The following is a 13,838-nucleotide window of genomic DNA, read 5'->3' as shown; positions in this document are numbered from 1 at the left end:
TACTTTGGACTTCAATTTCTCATAACTTTGCAATTTAACTTTTCCCTCCTCATACTCTATAATTTCCCAATATTTCGGCCATTTAGATTCCATGTTTAATTTTTTCACTTCCTTAGCTTCCATCGGTGACAACCACCTGGGTGTTTTGTTTTCCAACAAGTCTTTATATCTAATCCATACATTATATAGGGCTTTTCTAACAATGTGATTTTTGAAACCTTGGTGAATCTTAACCTTGTCATACCATATATATGCATGCCAACCAAACCTATTATTAAACCCTTCCAAGTCCAAAATGTCTGTGTTCTCAAGAAGTAGCCAGTCTTACAGCCAGCAAAAAGCCGCTGATTCATAATACAGTTTTAAGTCTGGCAGGGCAAACCCCCCTCTTTCTTTTGCGTCAGTTAGTATCTTAAATTTTATTCTGGGCTTTTTGCCCTGCCAGACAAATCTAGATATATCTTTTTGCCACCTCTTGAAGCAATCCATTTTATCCACAATCTGCAATGTTTGAAACAAAAATAACATTCTCGGCAAGACATTCATCTTAATAACAGCAATTCGGCCTAACAAGGAAAGTCTCAAACTTGACCATATTTCTAAATCCTTTTTCACTTCTGCCCAGCATTTCTCATAGTTATCTTTAAATAGGGTCACATTCTTAGATGTCAAATTTATCCCCAGGTATTTCACCTTCTTTGCTATCAATAAACCAGTGTCATTCTGGAATTTCTCTCTTTCTGCACTTGTTAAATTTTTATCCAATACTTTCGTTTTCTGTTTATTCAGCTTAAAGCCTGCTACTTGACCAAATACTTGTATTAACTCTAAAACTCTTCTCGTACTAGTGTCTGGCTCTTGTAAAGTTAAAACTAGATCATCTGCAAATGCTCTCAGTTTGTACTGTTTAGCTCCGACCTGAACCCCTTTAACCAGCTGGTCCCCTCTAATCATGTTTAATAAAACCTCCAGGACTGATATAAAAAGCAATGGGGATATTGGGCACCCCTGTCGTGTCCCTTTTTCAATAGCAAATTCTTCTGTAACCACATTATTTACAATCAATTTTGCTTTTTGTTCAGAATAAATTGCACTTATACCGTTCTCAAAACCTTGGCCTACCCCCATCCCTTGGAGATTCTTTTTCATAAAACTCCAAGAAATATTGTCAAAGGCTTTCTCCGCGTCCACAAATATTAGTACTGCCTTAGTGTTAATATTAACTTCCAGTAACTCCATAATGTCTATTATGTTTCTCACATTCTCTGATAAATGTCTTCCTGGAAGAAAGCCCGCTTGGTCTTTGTGAATCTCCCCCACCAAAACTCTTTTCAATCTTTTTGCTAAAATATCTGCAAAAATTTTGTAATCCACATTAAGTAATGATATAGGGCGGTAGTTCTTGACCTGGTTCTTCTCAGTCTCTGACTTTGGTATAAGTGTAATATAAGCTTCTTTCCACGATTCAGGTGCCTTTTTCCCCTCTAAAATTTCATTACAGACCTCCTTCAACGGTTGTATAAGCCATTCTTTTAAAGCTTTGTAATATCTGGAGGTCAGTCCATCGGGTCCCGGAGATTTTCCCAATTGCATACTTTGAATGGCTCCCTCAATTTCTTGATCAGTAATCTTTTGGTTTAAAATCGCTTTACTTTGTTCAGAAATTTTTTGTAATCCATATTTTTTAAGAAATTCTTCTATTTCTTTTTCGTTCACCGGCCCTTGTGCATAAAGTCTCTTGAAATAACTCTGAAAACAGTTTCTAATCTCATTAGGTTTATAAATGTTCTTTCCTTCCACTTCTAGGTTTGTAACTGTATTCTGTTTTTGTCTCTTCTTCAGTTGCCATGCCAGGAGTTTCCCACATTTATCAGCCGATTCAAATGACCTTCTCGGCCTTTTGGCTAAGATCAAGTGTGGGATCAGGCTGATTCAAGCCAAAGGCCAGGCAGAACAACTTTGTTTTATAGGCCCTGCTGAAAGAAATCAGATCCCGCAGGGCCCTGGTCTCATGAGACAGAGCGTTCCACCAGGCTGGAGCCAGTGTTGAAAAGGCCCTGGCCCTGGTTGAGGCTAATCTGACTTCCTTAGGGCCCAGGACCTCTAGTGTTGCTATTTATGGACCTTAAGGTCCTCCGTGGGACATACCAGGAGAGGCGGTCCCGTAGGTATGAGGGTCCTAGGCCGCAAAGGGCTTTAAAGGTCAAAACCAGCACCTTAAACCTGACCCTGTACTCCACCGGGAGCCAGTGCAGCTGGAAAAGCACTGGATGAATGTGGTCCCACGGCGAGAACCCTGTAAGGAGCCTCGCCGTGGCATTCTTTACCCGCTGGAGTTTCTGGGACAACTTCAAGGGCAGCCCCGCGTAGAGCGAATCACAGTAATTAAGCCTGGAGTTGACCATCACATGGATCACTGTGGCCAGATCAGGGTGGGAAAGGGATGCAGGAATACCTAAACTGGTGTCCTCAAGTCATTTCTGGATTTGAACTCCCATCATCCCTGGCCATTGGCCATGATTGCTGGAGCAGCTGGAATCTGGAGTTCAACAAGAACTGGGAGGCATCACATTGGCTATGCCTGTCCCAATGGCTTCAGAGAATATGAAGCTCCTTTATATTGACCATTAGTCCACTAAGCAGAAAAAGAAAAAGGGGGAAAAAAGGTCTGCTCTAGTTTGCTGCAACTTTCTAGGATCTCATGCAAAGGTCTTTTCCAGCTTTGGTATCCGATATCAATGTATTCGTTGAAAATGCTGCAGACTGAACATGGGTCTTTTCACTTGCAAAGCACATCGTTCGTGACTGTGTTACACCCCTTCTGGGCTCTTCATGTGAGCAAAATGCACATGCTTTCAAACATGACAAAATAGCTCATAAAATCATTTGTTTTAAAATGAATCAACTCTTAACTGTCCGCTTCTCATTTCCTGATATGCCAGAAAACTGGCAATCATGAGCAATCAATCAGTCTTTTTCGCCAAAGGTAATGGCGGGGGTGGGAAGAAGATTTAATTTCAATCTCATGAGCTTCCTAGTGGTACTCCTGAGTAGATACGAAAGTCCAGACTGCTGTCATGCTGTACTCATTTCTCCATGTCACAGCTTAATAGTCACTTTGCTATACGGTGGTAACTCAGGTTACGAACTTAATTCGTTCTGGAGGTCCGTTCTTAACCCGAAACCGTTCTTAACTTGAGGCACGCTTTCGCTAATGGGGCCTCCCACTGCCGCCGTGCCGCCACCACACAATTTCTGTTCTCATCCTGGGGCAAAGTTCTCAACCCGAGGTACTACTTCCAGGTTAGCAGAGTTTGTAACCTGAAGTGTTTGTAACCTGAAGCTTTTGTAACCCGAGGTACCACTGTAGTTTCCTTAAATAAATAAATAACAGCTCCTAAGTATACATGACATATCTCCTTTAGCATGCCAGCTTTTAGCTTTGGGTATTTATCTAGACAGTCATATACAACTGCATTTCAGTCTTTCAACTAGGCACAGATGTTTGAAAATCGTTCAGAAGAACGGTAAATGTTGGGATGAGGTCTGCATTTCTTTTCTTATTCATTGCCACAAGTTGTCTCTATTATGACAGATTTCAAATATATCCAAGGGCCAAGTCACATGACCAAGAGTCAATGCACATGACATATTGAAATTGTTGTGTTGATAAGTAAGGGTAGATTAATGGATCTGTCTATATCAGGTCCATGTAAGTTTTGCATGTGCTCATACATCTGTACTACCCAGTTTCCACATCAGTCTGTGGGGTATGTGTGTGTGTGTGTGTGTGTGTGTGTGAGAGAGAGAGAGAGAGAGAGAGAGAGAGAGAGAGAGAAACTGCTTTGTAAACCACTTTGAGGTTTATTTGTTTTATAATAAAGCAGTTACAAATTTTATGAAATAAAATCAATTATATGTGTGTTTATTATCATACCATTTTGTGCCAAAATATATTCAAAAATACATACAGTGGTACCTCGGGTTACATATGCTTCAGGTTACATACGCTTCAGGTTACACACTCCGCTAACCCAGAAATAGTGCTTCAGGTTAAGAACTTTGCTTCAGGATAAGAACAGAAATCGGGCTCCGGTGGCGCGGCGGCAGTAGGAGGCCCCATTAGCTAAAGTGGTGCTTCGGGTTAAGAACAGTTTCAGGTTAAGAAGGGACCTCCAGAACGAATTAAGTACTTAACCCGAGGTACCACTGAATTTAAATACAAATAGGCCTTTAAATATGTATTTTTTTTAAAAAAAAAAAAACGTTGGACATATTTTGACACAGCAATCACATTCAGGGGCACATTGCCTTTAGCAGTGGATATAGAACACAGTCATCATGTCCAGCATCCGTCAGTGACCAACTATGGAAAACCCACAAGCAGAAGAAGAGGGCAACATCCCTCTCCCCCTGTTGTCCTCCAGGAACTGGTATGGGGGTTGCATTTAGCCACCATGACTAGCAGCCATTGATAGTCTTTTCCTCCAGTAATTCATCTAAGCCTTCCATGTCGGTGGCCATCACGGTCACCTGTGTGAGCAAGTTTCAAAGTTTAACTATCTGCTGCATGATTAAGTACTTCCTTCTATCTGTTCTGAATCTTCTAACATTCAGTTTCAAGAGTTCATGGGTATTTTTAAAAAAAGTTTGATATTTTATTGTTTTTAATATTCTGATGGGAGCCACCCAGAGTGGCTGGGGCAACCCACTCAGATGGGCAAAAAAAATTTAAATTTATTATTATTGTTGTTGCTGTTGTTTTTCACAAGTTCTAGTGTTATGAGAGAAACTTTTTGCTGTCCACTTTCTCTATGCCATGCAGACTTTTATAGACTTCTGTCATGTTGCCTCTTAGTTCCCTTTTCTCTAATCTAAAAAATCCCAAATTCTTCAGCCTTTCCTCACAGGGGAGCTCCTTCTCTTGGCATAGATCTATGCCCTTTCTCTCTCATCAGTGTATAAAGAAGATTCATTCAAAGCAAACTAAGCTGCCCTTGTGCCTCTTCTTTAGATGTTCTCTCGCCTCATACATCTGATTCCATCTGTCTTTTTAATTACTACACTGAGGGAAACCGTGAACAGGTTTTTAAATGTTCATGCTTTGTTGCATAAATTGTACATCCCGCATACTAGTAAATAACATCTTGCATTATTGTCTGATAAATAAAACATTTTTAAGCTATATGATTTTGGCCCCTAGAGAAGAGTAACAAGCTGCTTTAATATTTACTATCTCCTTTTCAGGCCTTCTTCAGAATTAGATTTGGAAGAATTTATGAACGTAAACACTGTGAAAACCACGCACCATGTCCATTGTGCTAACTTGGTAGCTATCTGTCTCTTTATCTCTCCATAGTCCATCAAGTTTATTTAGGGCGACGTGTAAGAAGGTCTTGTCTTTGTTGCATACAAAGTGCAGTTTTAATATTATGACAAGCAATAATTTCTCTTGGAAAGAAATTGAATCATCTTCATATTTGACATTAAGCAACATAGTGTTTGTTACAAGCCAAGCAATGCATGAGATTCCAGGGGTCTTGGCCTTGTTTTTTTGTGGAAATGAAGGAGCAGCAGAGACTTCAGTGACTTAAAGTTTATTCACATATATACAACCTGAGTGTAGGTGGAGGGAGTGCAGAAGTTACAGCATTGCCATCTCTAGAGGGTTTCTCCCTGCCTCTCTCATGGCTTCACAGCCAGCTTGAATCTAGAGCATCCAGACATGTTCTCCAGTCTTTGGGTTGCCAGCTCTTCAGCCAGCAGCCAAAATGGTTGTGGCCTTTCTTCTCCTCCTTTCCAGCAAACCCTTGCTCCAAGCAACTCCTCCCATCCACCTGCTATCCCACCTGACAGGCATATTTTTCCTCTCAGCACATCCTGCCCCCTTCCTGTCACCTCAGCAACCCCTATTTTGCCCAGACGCAAAACACTTTCTTTGACGTGTATTTGCCTGACTTTTGTTTCATAATGGCCTACATTCAGCCAGCCCAGTCAGGCTGGTTTGCATGGGCTACACCCGGGAGAACTGCTGCAGACTGCAATTTCCCTTCAGTATATAAAATATTAACTAGATTCTGACATTCATTAATTTCTTGGGTTATGGGGGGGCCTCCCCCCCAAAAATCTGTCTGAGTCAGATCATTGGTCCATCTTGCTCAGTATTGTCTAAGGCAGGAGTGGATTTGGCTGGATCCTGGCCCCCCTCAAACTCAGGGGCTGTTTTGTTTGCAAGCATGATGGGTTATCTTCGATTTCCTTAGTATTTTGATATTTTTGCTTTTCTTTTTCTTTGCTTCTGGTTTTTGTTTTTGTGACTTCTTGCTGGTTACTGGGTGATTCATATCTGCTGGTTCGGGTAGGTTGTTCATTTGGTCAGTGTCATTTGGCTCTGTGCCTCTTTCCTGAGGTGTAAAATTTTCCACTAGAGACAGAAGTAGCCCATTTGTTATCATTAGAAATTTTTTTATGCTGGAGAGGTCTGTGCATATCAAGTGGAACTGGTCCTGAACATAACCATCTCCTCTGTTTGAGTACATTTGGAAGTAACCAGTTGACTTTGAAAGTTTTTTTCCAAGCTAAGAAGGTGGCCTCTGGGTCGTTATATCAGTTATATTTGCCTTATAGGATTTCTCAGCTAAGGCCAGTTCTTGAGCCAGGCTTGTTGGGTAGTTAATATTTTCGGAATCTTGTCGGAGCGCTTTAAGATGAGTTGACCAATCCAGAACAGTGGAAGGAGGAGGAATGGACTCATCTAGAATTGACTCATTCAGCTCCCTCTTACTCTCCTCCTTTGGGGGGCTGTTTTGACAGGTGAGCATGGCACAAGGAGACCCATTTCTCCTTTGTAGCAACCTGCACTACAAAGGAAAAACCGAGCCAAGCCAAGCATGGCTTGACATGAGGCTCGAAACTTTCCGTAGAGGGTGGCTGCACTGTTGAGCTCCTTGACAGTGTGGTGGGGTGGTTAGAGTGTCAGTCTAGGACCTGGGAGAGCATGTCTAAATGCCGACTCAGCTATGAAGTTCACTGGCTGACCTTGGGCCAGTCACAGCCTTTGAGACTAACAGGGTTGTTGTGGGGATTAAATGAGGACAGAGGGGATCCATGTACACCACCTTTAGCCTCTTGGAGAAAAAGGAGGGATATAAATGCAGTCAATCAACTCAGTAGCACAGCTAACTCCGGCAGTCTTGAAGTCCGTTCCTACCATCCGACAGTCACTGACTTCAAGCTCTGCTTTCTGCCAGGATCAGCTGAGCTACGGAAGTACCTTTATTTAAACGATGCCTTATGAGGAACGGCTAAGGGAGCTGGGCATGTTTAGCCTGCAGAAGAGGAAGTTAAGGGGTGATATGATAGCCATGTTCAAATATATAAAAGGATGTCACATAGAGGAGGGAGAAAGGTTGTTTTCTGCTGCTCCAGAGAAGCGGACACGGAGCAATGGATCCAAACTACAAGAAGATTCCACCTAAACATTAGGAAGAACTTCCTGACAGTAAGAGCTGTTCGACAGTGGAATTTGCTGCCAAGGAGTGTGGTGGAGTCTCCTTCTTTGGAGGTCTTTAAGCAGAGGCTTGACAACCATATGTCAGGAGTGCTCTGATGGTGTTTCCTGCTTGGCAGGGGGTTGGACTCGATGGCCCTTGTGGTCTCTTCCAACTCTATGATTCTATGATCCTATGATTCTATGATTCTATGATTCTTTAGCACAGCCAATCCCGGGTGACTTGCTCTTACCATCTGTCTGCTGATTGGCAGTGGTAGCAAACCTCCCTTGCTGATACCCAATCAAGAGCACAATTTAAGGATGCCAGCTGTGCACCGGCAGCCATGTCTCTACTTGGCCCTCACCTGATGTCACATTTGATGAGGCAAGTGAGCCTAGCTTTGTGGAAAGCTGTGCTGAGCTAAATAGTCCCTCCCTAAATAGTCCCCCCTAAAGAGCCCAGAAGGGATGCAGGTGGCACTGTGGTCTAAACCACAGAGCCTAGGGCTTGCTGATCAGAAGGTCGGCAGTTTGAATCCCCTTGACGGGGTGAGCTCCCGTTGCTTGGTCCCTGCTCCTGCCAACCTAGCAGTTCGAAAGCACGTCAAAGTGCAAGTAGATAAATAGGTACCGCTCCGGCGGGAAGGTAAACGGCATTTCCGTGCGCTGCTCTGGTTCGCCAGAAGTGGCTTAGTCATGCTGGCCACATGAGCGCTGCAACCCCCGAGTCGTCTGAGACTGGACCTAACGGTCAGGGGTCCCTTTACCTTTAAAGAGCCCAGAGGTTCCCCATGCCTGGCTTACAGGGACTGACATTAGTTATCCAGGGTGTCAAAGAGGGTGCCAGACAACCCCAGACTGATCTGGAGATGACAGGAATTGACCCTGGAATTTTTTGGCATGCAAAGCAGGTACATTAGCACCGAGCCATGGTCCTTCCCAAGCAAGTGAGATGGCTTGTATTTGATCATATGTAGGCCACTGAAGAAGAATCGTCCTTGCAGGCAAGTTCCTTTGTATGGAAGAAACAGGCTAATGGATGAATAATATATTTACCTCAACAGATTGATAATGAGGAAATCAAATCCTTCCAGGTAATGCGGCAGAAAATCAGTCAATCCCTGTTTCCTGGCAGTCACTGCTGCCTATTCGAACCTAATGCTTCCTGGCTTTAGTGATGCTGGAGGAACTAATTCTCTAGAGGAAATTTAATTTGTATCTGTTTATACTATTTATGATGCTTTTTGTCTTTCAAATGAGAATATCAACCATGTCTCTATAGTGCAAAGGTGAAGTGGAGGTCATGCATGAGGATTGCAAGCAACCACTATCCTGTTTAGTAGAGAAAGAGGGTTGAGGAGTTTCTTCTCTCTCCCAGATCCATAATACTAGAACTCAGGGAGATCCGGTGAAGCTGATTTGTTGGAAGAGTTGAGGGAGACAAAAGGAAATAATTATTCACACGGTACATTGTTCAGTTACGTAATTCGCTCCCACAAGAGGTATGGGTAGTCACCAACATGGATGGCTTTAAAATAAAATACTAGCCATGATTGTAATGTTGTGGCTCCACAGTCAGAGGCAGCATGCTTCTGAATACCAGTTGCTGAAAATTACAAGTGGGGAGAGAGCCGATTCATGCAGTTCCTACAGGCTTCTAGTTGGCCATTGTGTTTTTTTTTTAATGATATTTATTAGAATTTCAAAAAGGTTACAAAAGTAAAAAAGAAATAGAAATAGAAAAAAGAAACAAAAGATACAAAATACAGAAAAAGAAATAAAAACAGTTAAAAATAAATCCGTCTTTCAATGTCTTGCCTTTCATTCACTTATTTCCCTGGCCTCCTCACACCTCCCTTTTTTGTATTCCAGTTCGAGTGGTTACTTCAGCAAATCCTTTCCCTCTTTATTTTTATCTTAATTCTTTATCTTAATATATTATAACTTTACATTTTCACCTGTTAATCATCTACTTTTACATACTCTTTTTTAACATTACTGCTAAAACCACTTAATTTCATTCCGACATCATTTTAACATTCTTTAATTTTACAATGTTTCTGTAAATAATCTTTAAATTTCTTCCAATCTTCTTCCACCGACTCTTCTCCCTGGTCTCGGATTCTGCCAGTCATTTCCGCCAATTCCATATAGTCTATCACCTTCATCTGCCATTCTTCCAGGGTGGGTAGATCTTGTGTCTTCCAATACTTTGCAATGAGTATTCTTGCTGCTGTTGTCTAGTTGGCCATTGTGAGAACAGAATGCTGTTCTAGATGGATCTTTGGACTGATCCAGAAGGCTCCTCTTTATGTTGCTTACAATTTCCCATCTACTATTTTTATGCATTCCAAGTTCCAGAAGCTGCTATGCACTTTGGCATATCCCTGTATTCTTTCTCCATGTTTTCCTATGACAAACGCAGGGGGAGAGAGGGAAGTGGGAAGAGCTTCATTTCAGTGATAGGAAGCTGCTTACCTATCTTAGGAGGGTCAATTGTCCACAGGTTCCTTCTCATTGGCACTTATCTGTTTAATGATGCCACCCGGAGAAAGAATGGATTGGATCTAGACTTAGTCAACTGCAATTAGTTCCCCTTGAAATCAGCAGCATTGAAGTTGAATTGCAACTAATGTTATACATTGATTTCGGTAGGACGTAAGTGCAGCTAACTTCATCTGGATCTGTCCCAGTGCCCCTTTTCTTTTTGGATTCTACCAGTATAGCCCATAACTCAAGGAAAAGAGAAGCTAAAAGATAGCAAATACAAAATGAACCGAAGAATGTGCTGCCTGCCAACCCAACATAATTGGACAACAGAATCAATTTTTCAGAGACAGCAACTTCTTTCAACAAAGTGGCGTTCAAAGCAAGTATTGGCTAGTCCCTTAAAATATCCTTTCGTGTCAGAGCTTAATTATCATGACATTGAGGGGAAAGATACATATGTATTGCAGAAGAGCCTAGGGATGAACAGATCGGCCTATTTGCGGTCTGTGTCAATTCCACATGTATTCATTCATATCTATTTCATTTTGTTTCCATGTTAATCTGTGATTTTTTAAAAAGTTTGCACATAAATGTACATTTAAATAGCTATTTTATCCCAGTCGATGCATTTCTAGATGTATTTTATTCTACCACACTCATTTTAAAACACATTTTGGTACATTTTTTCCCCTGCTGATTACTGTATTATAAAATTCAGAGAGCTGCAGAATCCAAAGGATGTTTGCATAATAATGTGGGAGGTGCTGATCTGGTCAGTTCAGGGAAATTGAATTCCTCAAGCATCCCTAGAATAGATCTCTAAAATGATTAATATGAATCTTCATGAAGGCATATGCTAGAACTGCCCTCAGTTTTATTCCTAAGACATTGAAGAAACGATGCTTGCGTAAGTGGTCTGTGGACATGATCAGGTGCAGATATTTGAATTTTCTGGTGCTAGCTGGTAAGCAAAAATAGCTAGCAGTGACTCTTTATTCCTTTGAGCTGTTCACTAGCCTAAGTGCTGAAAACAGAAGCATAACATTACATTGTTATTGACCAGAAACAAAATAAATAACTTGGGGGGGGGGTTCTTAGAATTTCCAACCAAGGCCAGGTAAGAGGCTGCACAATATTGTGTGTGTGGAAATTTTATTACAGTGCCATTACACTTTTCTCCTAAATAAATAAATAAATGCACCAATGCAATGCTGTGGAGGCTTTTTCTTCGCAAGAACAGCCATGGCATCTCTGCAGTCAACGTCATGGCCCACAGCATTAGAAACAGGTGGCTGACTCTTTGAGGATGCCTTGAAGAAAGACTGAATCTAGGCTTTCCCCCATTTAGCACATTGCCATCTGCTTCTCACAGTGTGGCGACTGTGGGAATCTTGGCATCCTATGGCCTACTGAAGCTTATTATTCTTGACAGACAGCATTTTGATTGGGGAGCCAAGCCAAGCCAATGTGCCCATTGGAGAGGAGAGGAATTACAGACAGGGAGTTGTGGTGCTCCGTCTTTGATGAGACATCAGAAATAATTGAGATACGAACAGAGCCAGCCCAAGAGATTTTGGCACCTGAGGCAGACCCTAAAATGGCGCCCTACTTCTCACCAAGGAAGAAAGGGTGAGGGAAGATATACACCAGGAACAAGGGAGGAAAAGTTTGATTTCATTCATATTTCAACGCAAGCCTACCTAACTGTAAGAAATCAATCTTTTAGTGTGGCCGCATCCACACTCTGGAACTCCCTGTCTATTGGCATCAGGTAGGTGCCTTCACTTCACTCTTTTCAGCACCTGCTAAAAACATTTTTGTTTAGGCAAGCCTACCCAGACATGTGGAACGCTGCTGGATGTTCTAAACAGGTTTTTAGTTTATTGTTGAGTTTAATTATTTCCTGAATGTTTCAAGCAGTTGTTTTTAACAGAGAATTTCATTGTTCTATTCTTTGGCATGCTTTTTCATGATCACAATGAACAAAAGCAACCCAAGTGTCAATGGATATATAGTACAGAAATAAGAATAGTTCAAGAGAAAAACAAGAAATCAAAAATATTTTTATCTCTCTAGCTTCTTTAACGCTCACAAGTGTATTCAATAAACTTTTTTATCATTATTTTAAATAAAAACCTTTTGCTTCCAAACTGCTTTAATGAAAGACAAAGGAAGCATTTAGAAAAATATAAATTTGGGGATCCATTTCCCTTTTAGTGTGCTTGAAAAGTTTTTGTAATTATGAAAAATGTGAAATAGCAAGTAGTTATGACAAAAAAGTGAAACAGCAGGGAAAACAAGCATATGTGTGCATTCTCAGTATGTGTATGCGTTCTACTACTACATTTACAACTGCTTTTACAGTGAAGATATAGATAGAAACATACAACCAAGGGACCTGTACCCCCTTGAGAAATTCCGCTCACCTATTCACTCACTCACTCACACACACACACACACACACACACTTGTTGTTGTTTAGTCATTTAGTCATGTCCGACTCTTTGTGACCCCATGGACCAGAGCACGCCAGGCACTCCTGTCTTCCACTGCCTCCCACAGTTTGATCAAACTCATGTTAGTAGCTTCAAGAACACTATCCAACCATCTCGTCCTCTGTCGTCACCTTTGCCTTATGCCCTCCATCTTTCCCAACATCCGGGTCTTTTCCAGGGAGTCTTCTCTTCTCATGAGGTGGTCAAAGTATTGGAGCCTCAGCTTCACGATCTGTCCTTCCAGTGAGCACTCAGGGCTGATTTCCTTAAGAATGGAGAGGTTTGCTCTTCTTGCAGTCCATGGGACTCTCAAGAGTTTCCTCCAGCACCATAATTCAAAAGCATCAATTCTTCGGCGATCAGCCTTCTTTATGGTCCACACACACACACACTCCTCCAAATTCCATAGATGCTTTGTCCATGTGTGAAAGAACAAATTCACTTTTAACCTTGCTTTACAATACCACAGCAAACAAAGACCCCTCCCAAGAAATTTCAGGGTTCCTAAAACATTTTAACTGCACTCAAAATTCTTCAGATGTTTTGCTATTCCAGGAAGAGGTCAGATGACTCTGTACTGTCAGAACCTGATTTTGGGGACTTCACAAATCATAGTGTGGGGCTGTTTGGAAGTCCTTTAGTAAACAGCCCCATGCTGTTCTTGGAACCTCTGAAAACCAGGTGGTTTTCAGAGGTTCAAAGAGCAGCATGGGGATGCCTGCAGAAGGGCTTTCAAGTACAGTGGCACCTCTGGTTACATATGCTTCAGGTTACATACGCTTCAGGTTACAGACTCCGCTAACCCAGAAATAGTACCAGTACCCCGGGTTAAGAACTTCAGGATGAGAACAGAAATCGTCCTCCGGTGGTGCGGTGGCAGCAGGAGGCCCCATTAGCTAAAGTGGTGCTTCAGGTTAAGAACAGTTTCAGGTTAAGAACGGACCTCCGGAACGAATTAAGTACTTAACCCAAGGTACCACTGTAGTTTGAATCTTTGGTTCCCCCTCTAGGAGTTAGTGGATACTCAACATCTATCAGCAGAACTCACCTTTCTCCATCAAAGGAACAATCGGGAGCTCACTTGAAGTTCCAGTTGTTGCTTTGAAGTCACAGCAGTACCTGCCATAGTTTACAGGTCTCCCACTACTGTGGTACAGATTGCATGACTGGCATGTAACTCCTCACAAACACCTGGGTAAAGAGATGTGTCTTCAACCACTGGTAGAAGGTCAACAACTTGGAAGGGAAGCCTGTTGATTGAGCATCCACCCTGATTTCCTTGCACAAAACTTCGATGGAAGTTAGGCTAAGTCTAGTCTTTACTGTGGATGCAATCTGATTTCCGTGCAACAGTAAGCGTT

At 41.9% G+C, this 13,838-nt stretch overlaps 1 protein-coding gene across 5 annotated transcripts in view; it reads left to right on the top strand.

Annotated features, from left to right (window-relative positions):
* Positions 1 to 13,838, top strand: part of LRFN2 (leucine rich repeat and fibronectin type III domain containing 2) — a 246,604-nt gene that overhangs the window by 139,834 nt on the left and 92,932 nt on the right. Inside the window, exon 2 of one of the 5 annotated variants that reach the window (XM_053382947.1) lies at positions 5,248 to 5,329. The exons of the other annotated variants lie outside the window; for them this stretch is intronic. The gene's annotated coding sequence lies outside the window, so the exon portion shown is untranslated. The remainder of the gene's footprint in view (positions 1 to 5,247; positions 5,330 to 13,838) is intronic. 5 annotated transcript variants of the gene reach the window in all.

The sequence above is a fragment of the Podarcis raffonei genome, chromosome 3 (genome assembly GCF_027172205.1).
Source record: "Podarcis raffonei isolate rPodRaf1 chromosome 3, rPodRaf1.pri, whole genome shotgun sequence".
Classification (NCBI taxonomy): Eukaryota; Metazoa; Chordata; class Lepidosauria; order Squamata; family Lacertidae; genus Podarcis; species Podarcis raffonei.
The sequence above is the reverse complement of the archived record's forward strand: the minus strand, read 5'-3'. Positions and strand labels throughout refer to the sequence as shown.